The sequence below is a fragment of the Molothrus ater genome, chromosome 2, assembly GCF_012460135.2.
Source record: "Molothrus ater isolate BHLD 08-10-18 breed brown headed cowbird chromosome 2, BPBGC_Mater_1.1, whole genome shotgun sequence".
In the NCBI taxonomy this organism is placed as follows: domain Eukaryota; kingdom Metazoa; phylum Chordata; class Aves; order Passeriformes; family Icteridae; genus Molothrus; species Molothrus ater.
The window spans coordinates 2,008,320-2,020,899 of NC_050479.2; the positions used below are offsets into that span (position 1 = coordinate 2,008,320).

At 49.6% G+C, this 12,580-nt stretch overlaps 1 protein-coding gene across 1 annotated transcript in view; it reads left to right on the forward strand.

Annotated features, from left to right (window-relative positions):
• Nucleotides 1–12,580, forward strand: part of RUNX1 (RUNX family transcription factor 1) — a 178,419-nt gene that overhangs the window by 77,412 nt on the left and 88,427 nt on the right. The window lies entirely within an intron of this gene.

A 12,580-nucleotide genomic window follows, 5' to 3' on the forward strand; every position in this document is an offset into this window, starting at 1 on the left:
ATCTCCCTCTGATCCCATCCTGGCACTCAAATCTCCCTCTGATCCCATCCTGGCACTGGAATCTCCCTCTGATCCCATCCTGGCACTGGAATCTCCCTCTGATCCCACCCTGGCACTGGAATCTCCCTCTGACCCCACCCTGGCACTGGAATCTCCCTCTGACCCCACCCTGGCACTGGAATCTCTCTCTGATCCCATCCTGGCACTCAAATCTCCCTCTGATCCCATCCTGGCACTCAAATCTCCCTCTGATCCCACCCTGGCACTGGAATCTCCCTCTGATCCTATCCTGGCACTCAAATATCCCTCTGATCCCATCCTGGCACTGGAATCTCCCTCTGATCCCATCCTGGCACTGGAATCTCCCTCTGATCCCATCCTGGCACTGGAATCTCCCTCTATCCCATGCTGGCACTCAAATCTCCCTCTGATCCCATCCTGGCACTGGAATCTCCCTCTGATCCCACCCTGGCACTGGAATCTCCCTCTAATCCCATCCTGGCACTCAAATCTCCCTCTGATCCCATCCTGGCACTCAAATCTCCCTCTGATCCCATCCTGGCACTCAAATCTCCCTCTGATCCCATCCTGGCACTCAAATCTCCCTCTGATCCCATCCTGGCACTGGAATCTCCCTCTGATCCCATCCTGGCACTCAAATCTCCCTCTGATCCCATCCTGGCACTCAAATCTCCCTCTGATCCCATCCTGGCACTGGAATCTCCCTTTGATCCCATCCTGGCACTCAAATCTCCCTCTGATCCCATCCTGGCACTCAAATCTCTCTCTGATCCCATCCTGGCACTCAAATCTCCCTCTGATCCCATCCTGGCACTGGAATCTCCCTTTGATCCCATCCTGGCACTCAAATCTCCCTCTGATCCCATCCTGGCACTCAAATCTCCCTCTGATCCCACCCTGGCACTGGAATCTCCCTCTGATCCCATCCTGGCACTGGAATCTCCCTCTGATCCCATCCTGGCACTGGAATCTCCCTCTGATCCCATCCTGGCACTCAAATCTCCCTCTGATCCCATCCTGGCACTGGAATCTCCCTCTGATCCCATCCTGGCACTGGAATCTCCCTCTGATCCCATCCTGGCACTGGAATCTCCCTCTGATCCCACCCTGGCACTCAAATCTCCCTCTGATCCCATCCTGGCACTCAAATCTCCCTCTGATCCCATCCTGGCACTGGAATCTCCCTCTGATCCCATCCTGGCACTGGAATCTCCCTCTGATCCCATCCTGGCACTCAAATCTCCCTCTGATCCCATCCTGGCACTCAAATCTCCCTCTGATCCCATCCTGGCACTGGAATCTCTCTCTGATCCCATCCTGGCACTGGAATCTCCCTCTATCCCATGCTGGCACAGGGACCCCTCCCTGGCACAGGGATCTCCCTCTGTGCCAATCCTGGCACTCAGATCCCACCAGGAATAAAGAGGAGCCGAGGTTTTGATGGGAATTTTCCCCTCCTTGAACCCCGGGGCAGATCCAGGGCGGGGACAAACCCAGCAAGCTCCAACCACTCCAGAAAAAATGGGAATTCTCCTAATGGGAATTTTCCTCAGGAGGAGAAGGAAGAATTCCCATTAGAATTATTCCCATAAAAATTATTCCCATTCACATTATTCCCATTAATATTATTCCCATAAATATTGTTCCCAGTCACATTATTCCCCATAAAATTATTCCCATTTAAAATTATTCCCATTCACATTATTCCCCATTTAAATTATTCCCATTTAAAATTATTCCCATAAAAATTATTTCCATTTAAAATTATTCCCATTCACATTATTCCCTTTAATACTATTCCCATTCAAAATATTCCCATTAAAAAATATTCCCTTTAAAATTATTCCCATTCACATTCTTCCCATTAAATTATTCCTATTAAAAATATTCCTTTAAAAATTAATCCCATTAAAATTACTCCCATTCATATTATTCCCATTAAAATTATTCCCATTCACTTATTCCCATTAAAATTATTCCCATTAAAATTATTCCCATTTACATTACTCCCATAAAAATTATTCCCATTAAATTATTCCCATTTAAATTATTTCCATTCACATTATTCCCATTATTCCCACCTTTTTTAGTCCCAGTTGCTGCTGAGGGTTGCCAGAGGATCCCTGGAAGTGCAGCCCCTGTGGGATCCTCCCTTAGGATGGGATTTCTCTCCCCTCACCAATGGGGATCTTTTTTCCCCTTGAAATTCAAGCTCATATTTTGCTCCACATTCCCCTCAAATCCTGGAAACCTCCAGATTTATCCCAGCCTGGATTGGGATCTGCAGAGAATTTTTCATCTCATTGACAGCAACACCAAGGCACAGGGACTTGGACAATAAATTCTGATTTTTCTTCCCTAAAAATCCAAAATTTCTCCATCTCTGGGTGTCCAGGGTTATCCTTGGGGTTCTGGTGCTTCCAGATCTTTAAATTGCCCTGGGAAATGAGAAAATTCAGGATCTGAATCTCTTGGAAATTCCTGGTTTAACTGACAGACACTTCCTCAGCTCAGGAGTCCCCTAAAATAATCAAACTGGGGGAGAGCCCTGAAATGATCAAGTTTTAATTGAAGTTTCTCTGTTAAATTGTGATTGGAGTGGGAAAAGGAAGTAGAAGTCAGAAAAATATTTGGATATTTTGGATCTTGATTAATAACAAAAAAATCCAGCTAAAAATCCACAAGGAATCAGGAGCATTTCCCACAGGGAATTAGAGGGTGGTTCCAGGGAAGGACAAATCCATCAAATATCAAAACTCTGAGCAGCCCAAATCACCACTAATTCAGCCCAAATTTCAAGCACTGAAACTTTCAGACAGAAAGGTTTTTAAATCCCCATTCTTTGATCCCTCTGCGTATTCATTTCTTCTCCAGGATTTTTCCAAGCTAAAGAATTTTGGGATTCTCTGACTCAGCTCTGAGCACTGGATGTGGGCAGGTCATGTCTAGAATTGATTTTTTTCCTTAAATATAATAAATAATAAATTCTTAATAATTAATAAAGTCTTACTATTAAGAGAGAAGAAGAATTAAAACCTTACACAGAGATAAGACCACTCCTAATATATCTCCAATTGCCCCATAAGCTGAGCTTAAATTGGAAATGGGTCTTAATTTGTGATATTTAGCAGAAAAGAAAATTCCCTGTGGGAAATGCTCCTGATTCCTTATGAATAAGTAGATTTTTAGCTGGATTTTTTAATTATTAATCAAGATCCAAAATATACAAATTTTTTTTTTGCTACTTCTATTTCCTTTTCCCACTCCAATCCCAGTTTAACACAGAAACTTGGATTACAACTCGATTATTTCAGGGCTCTTTTGATTTTTTTCAGGGCTTAACTTGATTATTTTAGGGGACTCCTGAGCTGAGGAAGCGTCTGTCAGTTAAACCAGGAATTTCCAAGAGATTCAGATCCTGAATTTTCTCATTTCCCAGGGCAATTTAAAGATCTGGAGGCACCAGAACCCCAAGGACAGACCTGGAAACCCAGGGCTCTGCTCAGGCCTGAACCCGGTGTTTTCCTGGGATTTGAGCATTGGGAAAATGAGATGGGATCATCCCTCAGCTCTGGGGGTGAGCCCAGCCCAGGGAGGAGCTGGAGCTGCTGCAGAGAGCCCAGAGGAGGCTCCAGGATGGGCAGAGGGATGGAGCAGCTCTGCTGGGAGGAAAGGCTGGCACAGCTGGGATTGTTCACCTGCACAGGAGAAGCTTTGGGCTGAGCTCAGGGTGGCCTTGCAGGGCCTGCAGGAGCCCCAGGAAAGCTGGAGAGAGACAATTTCCAGGGGATGCAGGGACAGCGCACAGGGAATGGCTGCCAGTGCCAGAGGGCAGGGCTGGGTGGGATCTTGGCAATGAGGAATTGTTCCCTGGGATGGAAATGAGGGGCTGGGATGGAATTCCCAGAGCAGCTGTTGTGGCATTCGCACTCTCTGAAAAATCCCTTCGCCCAGGATTGTTCTCCTGGGAAGCTGAGAAGCCTCAGAGAAAAAGGAAAACAATTCTGATCTCATTTGCTTCTCCTGTGTTGTGCTGATGTGGAATGTGTTTGGAGATTGTTCACCCACAGGTGATTGTTCCATTAGATTCTGCTGGGAGTTGTTTTCACTCTTTGGCCAATCAGGGCCAAGCTGTGTCAGGACTCTGGAGAGAGTCAGGAGTTTGCATTATTATCTTTTTAGCCTTCTGTCTGTGTCCTTTCTGTGTTCTTTAGTGTAGTATAGTGTTCTTTAATGTAATATAGTGTCATAAAGTAATAAATCAGCCTTCAGAGAACACAGAGCCAGATTCATCATTCCTGCCTTCATTGGAACATTTCCAGCAAATACAATTAGCTGGGGCTGCCCCTGGATCCCTGGCAGTGCCCAAGGCCATGTTGGACACTGGGGCTGGAGCAGCCTGGGACAGTGGGAGGTGTCCCTGCCATGGCAGGGGTGGGATGGGATGAGCTTTAAGGTCCCTTCCAACCCAAAGCATTCCCTGATTCCATGAATGTTTGGAGAAGTGGTGCTTTAAGCCCCCTCACCAGTGCCTGATTTCTCAGCAGGTCCCTGCAGACAGAACTTTCTCTTCTGCTTGGATAAAAGCTGAGGGGCAGAGAAGTAAGAACCAATATTTTATGTCTGTCTCCATTTCTTTCTGGTGAAATCCTCGGAACATTTAAATGCCCAGCAAAACTCCCCCTTCCTGAGGTGATCCCTGGCATCAGGAATGTGCTGTGGAGCTCAGGGTTGTGTTGGAATGGGATGATTTTTAAGATCCCTTCCTTCCCAAACTATTCCATGATTTTATGATTCTATAAGAACACAAATTTCTCTTGAGGAAGGGAAAAATCCATCCCAGCTGCAGAGTGGTGCCTTCACACGTCTGAACTAATGCCTTGTGCAGGCTGCCCCAGAGCAGAGGCTGTGCAGAGCTACAGAATAAAGCAGGGATTGATTCAAAGCATCTCCTCCATGGATGCACCTTGGGCAGCACCAGAGCCCAGCCAGGGCTGCACCCAAGATGAACCAAAATGGCCCCAAAATGCACGGCCGGGCACGGGGTCTGTCCCTGGGATCAGTTCTGCTCCATTTGCATCTTGCAGTTCATTGTCCCATTGCAGCTTTAGCCCCTGCAGTCCCACCCTGCTTGTTTTTCTCTCTCCAGCCCACGGGGTTTGTGCTCTGGGGCTGAGATTTGGATCATTTGTCCTTGGTGCCCAGCTGGAGCAGGAATTGTTTTGTCTCCCTGCTCTGTGCACAGAGCTCACCATCCCAGAATGTGAACCCAGCCCCACACACTAAATTAGCACAGAACGTGAAAAATAGAAAAGCTCCAACCTGAGGCATCAGTCCCACAGGGGAAGGAGCAAACCCACCCAGGACAAACCCCAAAAAGGGATTTTTGCTGCAGAAATTTCTCCCAGTCTCCACCTCCCCCCAGCGATTTCTCAGCAGTTCTGTAAATCCAAGGAGGAAATTCCTTGGTGACTTCTACCATTATTCCCATTGATATTATTCCTATAAAAATTATTTCCATTCACATTATTCCCATTGAAATGATTTCTATTAACATTATTCCCATAAAAATGATTTCCATTAATATTATTCCCATTCCCATTATTCCCCATAAAAATGATTCCCAATAAAGTTATCCCCATTAAAATAATTCCCATTAACATTATTTAGTGGGAATAAACAATAAAAATAATAATAATTACATATAAATAAAATTAAAATAACAAATAATAAAATTATTCCCATTTAAATTATTCCCACCTTTTGTTTTGTCCTTCCCCGCCTGTCCCCCTCTCCCTTCCCAGCAGTTTTAGTCAAGGGATGAACTTTGGGGTGCAATTTCCGAGGGATTGGGGGGGGGCTGAAATGTGGAAAGGAAATTCCCTTCGTGTGTGGGTCCATGTCCATCCCACCCATTTCTGGGAGAAGCTGCTGAAAATTTAGGAAAATCATTGCCCACCTCCTCAAACAGGAGCCTCATTCACCTCCCAAAACACTCAGAGCGTGGATTGTCCTGTAAGGAAAGGAAAAAGCTCTGGTGGAGAACAGGAGGGGCTTTTAGGGTCCTAAAGGGGATGGGGTTTTACCCACTGTAATCACTTGAGGATCCTAAAAGTGCTTGGGTTTAGCCATTATCACCTGAAGATCCTGAAGGATTTGGGGTCACTGATCCACTGTTATCACCTGAGGATCCTAAAAGCAATGGGGGTTTAAACTCTGTTATCACCTGAGGACCCCTAAAGGATTTGGGATTTTACCCCCTGTTATCACCTGAAGATCCTAAAAGCAATGAGGGTTTTTGTAATTATCGGGTGGGGATCCTACAGGATTTGGGATTTTACCCACTGTTATCACCTGAGGATCCTAAAAGCGATTGGGGTTTTAGCCATGATCACCTGAGGATCCTAAAAGCAATGGGGCTTAGCCATTATCACCTGAGGATCCTAAAGGATTTGGGATTTTTACCTACCATTATCACCTGAGGATCCTAAAAGTGATTGGGTTTTAGCCATTACCACCTGTGGATCCTGAAAGTGATTGGGTTTTTGTAATTATCACCTGAGGATCCTACAGGATTTGGGATTTTACCCACTGTTATCACCTGAGGATCCTGAAAGTGATTGGGGTTTTAGCCATGATCACCTGAGGATCCTAAAAGCAATGAGGTTTTAGGCCTCTTATCACCTGAGGATCCTAAAAGCAATGGGGCTTAGCCATTATCACCTGAGGATCCTAAAGGATTTGGGATTTTTACCTACCATTATCACCTGAGGATCCTAAAACCAATGGGGCTTAGCCATTATCACCTGAGGATCCTAAAAGCAATGGGGTTTTACCTGTTATCACCTGAAAACCCTAAAGGGTTTGGGATTTTACCCATCATTATCACCTGAGAATCCTACAGTATTTGAGATTTCACCCACTGTTATCACCTGGGATCCTAAAAGTGATTGGGTTTTAGCCATTTATCACCTGTGGATCCTAAAGGGTTTGGGGCTTTTTACCCACTTTTATCACCTGAAGATCCCAAAAGTGATTTGATTTAGCCATTATCACCTGAGGATCCTACAGGATTTGAGATTTTCCCCACTGTTACCACCTGAGGATCCTACAGGATTTGGGATTTTAAGCACCGTTTGTAGCTGAGGGTCCTAAAGGAGCTGCAAGTCCTGGGGAAGTTTTTCCAGGACCCCAAATAATCGGATTTTTGGGGTTATTTCTCTCTGCCCAGGACAAGCTCCAGCACTTTCCCTGCTCTGGGAGGGATTTGGGGCTGTCACAGAGATCAAAGCCAAAATTCCTACAGGGATTTCGACACTTCCCAATCCTCGGGAGTCAGGGAATTCCCATCCACCTGTCCCACCCCATTCCTGGTGGCATTTTGGGTGATTTCCCTTTGTGTGTGAGACACCAGTGCAGGAAATGAGGACAAAATAATCTTTTCCTTTGTTGTCTGTCCCTTTTCCCCATGCAATGTTTCATTAAAAACCCACAAATAATTTAATTTAATTTATAGGATTTTGTTTCAGCTCAGGCAGTGGCTCCAAAGCAATAAATACTTGCAGGGATAATTCAACAGCTTGATAAAAATATGTTTATAATGGTGTTTTAAGGGTGTTTTGCTTCTAGCAAAGAACCAGCAGCTCCACGAATGAATGATTTGTAGGATCAGGGATTTTTTGGGCATAAATTAAAGGAATTCAGGTGCAAAAGGGGAAAATCTTGGCCGGGGAATATTGACCCGCGTTGTTCAGACTGGTTCAAATTCACCCCGGGATTGTTGCTGCTCTCTCTGGCACTTCCAAAGCTTTCCTTGGCTGCTGTGTGGGGGGGAAAATCGGGATTTTGTGCTCGAGGGATTCTGTGGAGGATGGAAATTCCCTTGGGCTTTGTTTCCCCAATCAATTGGTGTCAAAACGCAAATTGGGGAAGTTGTAACAGCCGCGGCGATTCCCAAAACGATCCCAAAACCCTGTCCGAGAGCCCGTCTTAAATTTAGGGGTGCTAAAAACCCCATTTTGAGAGAAGCAGCATCAGCTTTGCGTCGTTTCCCATTCCCAAAAGTTGCTTAATTCCCATTTTTCCCGAGCAACGCGAGGACAATCAGCATCCCTGAGGGCTGCTCTCCTCATCACGCAAAAATTAAATTAGAAGGGAGAGGATGAACAGAATTGGCAAAAAAAAAATTTAAAAATACAAAATAAAACCCACAAAAAACCATTAAACTGAAAAAAAAAAAGTAAAAATCCCAAATAAAACCAAACGCAGCCAGGTGCGGGCGGTGCTAATGGGGCTGTAAAATAAACAGCTCGATCTGCACCAAAATATCAAAATCTCCTCGCCGCGGTGTTTGCCCTGGCTGCTCTCTCTGATTTAACTCCTCACCTTCCCCAGAAAAGCTTCCGTGCAGTGAAAGAGAAAATTGTCGCCTTTAACCCATACTAAATCCTGATAACGCCGGGAATTTATGGGAAAAATGTGAATATTGTGGATTTTCTGCTGAATCGTGGCGTTTTCTGGGTCTCCCCACGCGCGTGGGGAGCGTTTGTGTTCATTTTGCGTTTATTTCGTGTTTATTTCGCGTTTATTTCGCGTTTATTTCGTGTTTACAAGGAGCTCGAATTGAGCCGAGATGCAAAGCAGGGAGTGAAACTCAGCTCAAAATATTCATGAATTTAAATATGAAATCCTCCCCAGCTCTTGACTAAAAAAAAAGAACCAATTAAGCGCTGTTTTTTCCCGTTTTAGCAGATGGATGCGCATCAGTAAAATAACTCCTCTTATCTCTGCCGTGCCCGTAAAAAGTTATCAGCCACTAATACAGCCCAGATGGGTTTAGACCTGTGGTTTGCAACAGCCGTTCGCCTGAATATTTCTCTTTTTTCCCCCCTTAAAATAGAAAAGAAAATTAAATTCGGGAGCGAAAAAGTGGAAAACACGGGATTAAAAAAAAAAATTAAAATAAAGAAAAAAATTTAAAACTTAGAAAAAAATAGGAACTTGGCGTGAAATAGTTCAAGCACCAAATTTCGGCTGCTTAAAAGCAGGGACCTGTTGCAAGTGCGGCGGGTGGACGCTTTTTTTGGGGGGGACAGGACCCGAAAATGCCCCTGGGCAGTGCCAGGATGGGCATCCCTGGTACCCCCCAAGGGACAGCGACACCGGAGCCGGGGGATGCGGGAAGAGCTTCGCTCCTGCCGGGAATTCGGGACTCCGGCGCATCCCTGTCCCTGCAGCGGGCGCCGCGCTCTCCCCGCCGGGTTAATGATTTTTAAATTTCACTTTAATTGCGTTAAACCCCGCAGCATCAAAGGCAGGGACTCGCTGGTGCTCCCGGCAGAGCCGAGCATCCCCTGCTCCCGTGGGGGTCTCAGCTGCTGTGGGGACGGGAGGGACCGCGGTGGGAACAGCTCCCGAGGCTGCAGTGGCCACTCGCCTTAAATCCCAACCCCAAATCCCAAATCCCGACCCCAAATCCCAAATCCCGGAGCTCTGTCCCGGGGATGCGGGAGGTCTCAGCCCCTGTGGGAACAGGAGAAGCTGCGGTGGGCGCAGCTCCCAAGGCTGCAGCGGCCGCTCCCAAATCCAAATCCCAATCCCAGATCCCAAATCCCGACCCCAAATCCCCAATCCCGACCCCAAATCCCAAATCCCGCGGTCTCCCCGCGCCCCCCGCCCGGTGCCGCTCGGCCGGCGGGCGGCGCGCGCCCTCCAGCGGCCACGGCGGGAACTGCACCCAGCGCGCCCCCGCCGCCCCTGGCGCGGCTCCGACGGGAGCGGCCCCGGGGGTCCCCGCGACCACCTCCATCCATCCGTCCATCCATCCCTTCATCCTTTCATTCATCCCTTCATCCTTTCATTCATTCCTTCATCCATTCCTTCATCCATCCATCCATCCATCCATCCATCCATCCATCCATCCATCCATCCATCCATCCATCCATCCATCCATCCATCCATCCTCCCGCTCTGAGCTGCCGGGGCTGGCGGAGAGGGAAGCAGCCCGCGGGTGGCCGCGGGGAGGGGCGGGGATGCGGGGACCAGAGGGGTGAGAGTTGGCGGAGGGAAGCGCAAAGACAGCGACGAGAGCGCGGTGGGGACGGGTCGGGATCGCGGCGTTCCCGGTCTGAGTTCCGGCAGTGGCAGGGACGGGTCGGGATCGCCCCATTCCCGGTCTGGGTTACGCTCGCGGAACGGGCGAGCGTAGAAATTAAAAAAAAAAAAAAAGAAAAAAAAAAAAAAGAAAAATTATAAAAAAAAATTTTTAAAAGCCACCGAAACCAAAAAGCCCCATCCCGACCCGACAGCCCCGCCTCCCCCCAGCATCCTCGCTCCCGGCTCCGCGGGCTCACAGCGACCGGCGGCTGGCGACCCGAGCCGCTGGTGGCCGTGTGGCTGTGCCCGAGCTGTCCCCGGCCGTGCTGTCCCCGCGTTGGGCTGTGCAGAGGAGGAGGAGGAGGAGGAGGAGGAGGAGGAGGAGGAGGATGAGGAAGGCTGGCAGGGATGGCCCCGGCTGGGAGCGCCGCCGCCGCCCCAACAAACCAGCGGCGCCGGGCGCCCCTCGGGACTGAGGGGGCGGCGGGGACTCCAAACCGGCGGTGGCCGTGTCCGGGCCCCCCGGGTGTCCCCCCAAAAGCCCCGGAGCAGGGAGCGCCGGCAGCTCGCCCGGGGAGGAGCGGGGCGTGTGGCGGGGCGGCGTCTGCGGCTGTGCGGGCACCGTGCGGGCACCGGGGGCGGGCAGGGGGAGCCGCGGGCCCGCGGGAGCCGCGGCGGGCGCGGCCGGGGGTCGCAGGAGCCGGGGGCGCCGCTGTCCGGGTGCCCCGGGGGACGAGGCGCGGTCGCGGTGTCCCCGCCGAGCCGGCGCTCGGCCCGCGCCGATTCCGGGAGCCCCCGGCCCGCGGCCGCGCCCCGGTAGGGCCGTGATTGGCCGGTGCCCTCCCCGTATGCAAAGCACCGGGGGAATGACATTCCTCCGCACGCCTCCGCCGCCCCGACTCGCTCCCGGCCACCTCCAGCCAGCCCGGCGGCCCCGGCCCCGCGGCCCCGCGCATCCCGTCCCGTCCCGTCCCGTCCCGGCAGGAATTCTCCGTGCCCACGGGAAGCTGCCGGCCGAGGAGCGGAGGCTGGAGCTGCTCTACTAAAGCCGGGCGGCAGCTCCGGGGTTTGATCGCGCCCGCCGCTGCCGCCGCTGCCGCCGCTGTGGGGTCACCCCCTCCCGCCGCCGCCTCGTTCCGCGGAAGGAAAAGATTTCACCCGTTCAAAAGTAGAGATTTCGCTGAGTGGGGAGGGCTTTTTTCTTTTTTTTTTTTTTTTTCGCTTTTTTAATTTTTATTTTTCTGCCGTCGCCGGTGGTTTTGGGTTTCTGTGTGCGCGGCGGGCTCCATCCCGCAGGACGAGAGGGAGAGAAAAAGCCGTGTTTACCAAAGCAGCTTTCCACCTGCTGCGGTTCAAATATTGTTAAGCAGCCGGTTCCTGTGGCCGAATTAGAGGAAGACTGCCTGAGATACTGAAAAAAAAAAAAAAAAAAAAAAAAAGGAGAATTGGCAACGAGCGCCGAAGTTGTTGCAGACTGTTGGTTTGACTGCTGAGGAGGACGTGAGTGGGAGAGAGAGAGCGCTGTTGCACACACAAAACCACAGAGAGAACCCACAATTTAACCAACATCCCCAACTCCGAGTTTGCAGCTGTTGGACCTCTCAGCTCCGGCGCTTGCGATCGCCTCTGACTTTTCTTTAAATGAATGAAAGGCGTTATACCAGAGATAGAGATTGGAAGCTTGAATGCCATGCACTGAGCTTTTCTTTTCTTTTTTTTTTTCCCTGCTTTTTTTTTTTTTAATTTTTGCGCAAGAATGATTGAAAGGTCATGACACGAGCGCTCTTAGAGCAACTCCAAGCAAACTACTGAAGCTCATTTTCAAGGCTGCTTTAAAAAAAAAAAAAAAGAAAAAGAAAAAAGAAAAGAAAAGAAAAAGAAAATCTGGCGGAGAACATTAATGGATTCCTGTTGTGTTTAAATTCTCTACAGATTCTATTGTAAATATTTGATGAAGTCCGGTAGATGTGCGTGTGCGTGAGTGTGTGGCCGTGAATTTCTATCCAGTCGTAGCCAGCTGACCTTTGCTCAGCAAGCCGAGCTCTCGATCCGCCTCCTCCGAGGAACAGCCCCGAATTTCCCTCAAAGAGCGATTTTTGCCTCCAGAAGACGCCGGCGCCTTTTGGTTTCTCTTGGGACGGGAGAGAAATCACCTGGAAGGACCTGGGGAGCGCAGGCTCCGCTCGTGTTTCCGACCGCCTCAGTGCTCGCTCGCCTCCCTGTTTTTACTTTTTCCGGCCACTTTGGGATGAGCTTTGGCCCCGCTCACTTTCCGCGTCCCGGCCGCGGTGAAGCCGCACGAGCCTCGCGTTTATCGGATTAACGGGATCTGTTCCGCCGGGCCAGGAAGCCGAGAGTTGAGGCTATCGGCAAAAAAGCCAGATTAACTCGGGGGACTGGCGCAGCACCAGCCTCTCCTGGGAGCGGGGGCTCAGCCCGCGCCCGTTTATGTTGGTCCCCAGAG